General features: G+C 35.7%; 1 non-coding gene across 1 annotated transcript; it reads left to right on the plus strand.

Moving 5' to 3' along the window:
• Positions 1–316: 316 nt before the first annotated feature.
• TRNAE-UUC lies at positions 317–388 on the plus strand. The gene has a single exon. It is a non-coding gene; the product is annotated as a tRNA-Glu (tRNA).
• The last annotated feature ends 3,670 nt before the right edge of the window (positions 389–4,058 follow it).

Here is a 4,058-nt window from a genome sequence, read left to right on the forward strand (position 1 = left end):
CACATACACATTTGTATGTATATATATATATACATGTATATATATACATACATGTATGTATATACACACATATATGATTGGATTCAAGAAAATTGGAATTTCTGATACAATGGAGGGATAAGATCATGACACTCCTAAACACAGGGGACCCCTGAATAATTAGGAGCCTGCCACAGAAGAGTCACACACACAAGAAATTTGGCAGTCCCTTCAACAGCAGGGGGTGGGCTATGTTGACACATCAGACTATCAAGAAGGTATTTAGTGGGTACCGGGAACCCCAGTTTATGAGCACAATAAAAGCTTTACACAGAGTTCCCTGGTGGTCTAGTGGTTAGGATTCAAGGCTTTCACTGATGTGGCCCAGGTTCAATCCCTGGTCAGGGAACTGAGATCCTGCAAGCCGTGCAGTGCAGCCAATAAATAAACAAAAGCTTTACACATATCTGATGAACAAATTGAAAAGATAAGTAAAATATGTATATATATACACACTATATATAAATATATGTACACACACACTATATATATGTACACACACACATACTATATATATACACACATATATGCATATATATCAAACCACGGTGCCTGTGGGCTAAATAAGTTCACAATCTGCAAACTAACCCAAGAAGAAATGATTAAACAGAATGCAGAAAAGTGGATACTATAAAGGGCTTAAGTTCCTTTAATCCTCTCAACAACTCCTGAGGTAGATGTTTTTATTTCCACTTTTTTTTTTTCAGATGAGATTAAGGAAGGTTAAGTAATTTGTGCAAGGCCACATAACTAGGAAGTGAAAGATCTAGGATTTCAGCTCAGAGCTGTCTGATTCTAAAAACAGACTATTCCCTCTACTCTGATTTTTCCCAAGCTTTTCTCATGTTAAGAACACAAATCTGATGCACCATCCCAGAAGGACTGAATCAGAATCTCCCAGAAGGGACTTGGGAACTGTGTTTAAAAGAGATGAGATGATGATTATCATCAGAGGAGGTTAAGAAAATTGCTCTATTGTATCAGGTAGGAAATGGACCCATATCTCCCTCTGACTGATCAAATAGAAGCCAGCAGAGACTTGAAGCTACTGAAACTAAAAATAGATTGAGGTTTTCTGGAGTTTATCAGTTTATAATATTACAGGATATTTATTTCTCAGTTTGGTAATACTGCATTGTCTGATTTAAGGTTATCTGGACCTGAAAATACCAAGACCATTTTGGAAAGTTAAAAATGGACTGTAGTTTAAACCTCGGACTTTCTTCAGTTTTGTCCCTTGTCCTTCTTTTATCCTTAGGAGCTAAAGTAAATAAGAATTCAGTTGCAGTTTCTAACAACTGTAACTGAAGCAGAGGTTTCAGCTGTGCAGGGGTTGGAGCACAGCTAGGAGAACCGCAGGCTGAGAATCGGTCCTCATGCCTGGGTGCCCACCAGATGGCTTTCACTGGGCGCAGTGTAAGTTACATGATCCAGGAAGTAGAAAACCCAGCCTGACTTGGTTCGTTTGTTTTCCTTAGTTTCAGTTTTTCAAAGCCTGATGAAAACAGCCAGGCCAGCTAAGCCTGCAGCTTCAATACCCATTATGGGAGCAAATAACGTATTTGTACAGCCTAAACATTTGCTTAATTAAATGCAAAGCAAGGCAGTGATTCCTGACAGGGCTGAACTTAAGTCAAGTTGTGAAACTCCACAGTGCAGCCAGAAGCAGAGACGGACAATTGAACTGAAAACTGGGAACACGTCAGGGGCGCTGGACCACTGCTTCTCAGCCACTTTATTGTAAGTTATTCCTATTATCTCAGAGAGAAGTTTGAGACATGGTTAGAGAAAAGGATGGAGCTGATTACCCCCATTTTGAACAGAGATCTTTGTTTTAAGAACTTGCTTTATGTGCTATTGCCAAGAAACTTGCTTTGAATGATATTTCCAGACATGATGACAACTACATTCTACATATAATAATTTAATATGCTTTAATATATTTCTATTCCTGAATTTTCTTGATCTTATTTACTCTTCACAACAACTCTGTGAAGTTAGTACTCTTAATTAACACAGTTTTACAGATAAGGAAACAGGTAGCCTCCTCCCAGAATCATTAAGTAACTAGCAAAAGTCCATAGCTGATAGCTGCAAGCCCATCTCATATCACTGTTACCTGAATCCCAGAGGACTCTATATAACTAGGCCATTCATTTCTCAAAAAAAAAAAAAAATTCCTATGGATTAAAACACAAGACCCAACAATATACTCGTTGTTTAAAGAGGATATATAACAAAAAAGATGCAGAATACTAAAAATAAAAAAGTATTATCAAGGAAATGATATAACTAAAAGAAAACAATTGATAAAGTTGATATCATACAAAAGAGATTCTGATGCCAAAAAGGTAGAGGGAGGATGCTAGGAGGTTTCTGATTATAATGAAAAATATAAAACCCACAGTGAAGACATGGATTACCAAAGCTAGAAATGCAAAGAGAAGGGATAAATACTACACAATTAATGTGTCAGAACAAGTAGACTTATATTAAACTCAATAACAACATAGACTATACATTTTTTCAATGTATTGGGCATTAGTAGATATATACTAACTCTCAAATAAGGCCCCAAAACTAAATCAAGAGAAAATTTATAAAGAACATTTTTGTTATTGTTGTTTAGTCACTAAGTCACACCTGAATCTTTTACAACCTCATGGACTGTAGCCGGCTGGGCTCCTCTGCCCATGGGATTTCCCCAGGCAAGAATACTAGAGTGGGTTGCATTTCCTCCTCCAGGGGATCTTCCTGAATCAGGGATCGAACCTACATCTCCTGCATTGGCAGGCAGATTCTTTATCCCTGAGCCACCACGGAAGCCACAAGGAAAATTATATCAATATATTTTCTCCCCACAATGCAATAAAACTCAATGTTAATGATATAAGTAAAATCAACGAAAGGAGTTTTGGGCAAAATAGTGATCTACGCTATAGCCTTGGGGGCAGAGAGTGCAGGATTTGGATTACAACTCCATCCCTTACGGCTGTGTGACCTAAGCAATTTATTGAACCTCTCTGAACTTTGGACTCTTCATCTGAAAATGTGGCTCTACTTTGCAAACTTGTTATGAACATTAGCTATAAATGGACGTGAGTCTGAGTGAACTCTGGGAGTCGGTGATGGACAGGGAGGCCTGGCGTGCTGCGATTCATGGGGTCGCAAAGAGTCGGACACGACTGAGCAACTGAACTGAACGGAACGGATGTAAAATAATAAAATACTAAGACTTACATGAAGACTAAAACTATACATCACACAATATGATACCGTATCTTAATGTACTTATATTTTATTTAACAAGAAAAAAATCCAGAAATTTTGTTGATTGAAAGCACACGTCTCGAATATATACATCTAAATACTAATGATGGTTATCTCTAGGCTCTGAAATTTGAGTGATTGTTGTTATTTTGCATTATTTTTCTACTCTGAATAACTACTAACTTCATAATAAGACAGCAATAAATATGAACTTCTTTAGATCATACTACAAGAAGAAAATAAATACTCATATATTAAGTGCCCTATCTGGAGTAGTTTCTGTAAGTACACAGCCACTTCAGTCGTTGCCACTGTCACCTTCATTATTAGCTCTCAATTTCTCTCTCTATATATATATATATAAAATATATATTATATATAGCAAATAAAATAAATTACAAATTCAAATATAGATGATATACATTTATTTCTATTTATTATTCATATTTTATATTATATATAGTATTCTATTTATTATAACTATATATAAAATACAACATTGTGATAACTGACAATTATGGACTACAGAATTAGAAAATCATATTGTATCAATATGAAATTTTCCAATTTTCTTAACCACTAAATTTCCTTGGTTTTATAAGAGAAAATGTCTGCCCCAGGAAATAGACATTGAAGTATTTAGGTATATATATTACATCTGCAACTTATTCTTAAGTGGTTCAGAAAAAGAATTCATATATAGAGAAAGAATTATAAAGGGATCAGAACAAAATAGAAACAAGCAAAAT

Source organism: Bison bison, unplaced genomic scaffold (genome assembly GCF_000754665.1).
Source record: "Bison bison bison isolate TAMUID 2011002044 unplaced genomic scaffold, Bison_UMD1.0 scf7180017864066, whole genome shotgun sequence".
NCBI lineage: Eukaryota > Metazoa > Chordata > Mammalia > Artiodactyla > Bovidae > Bison > Bison bison.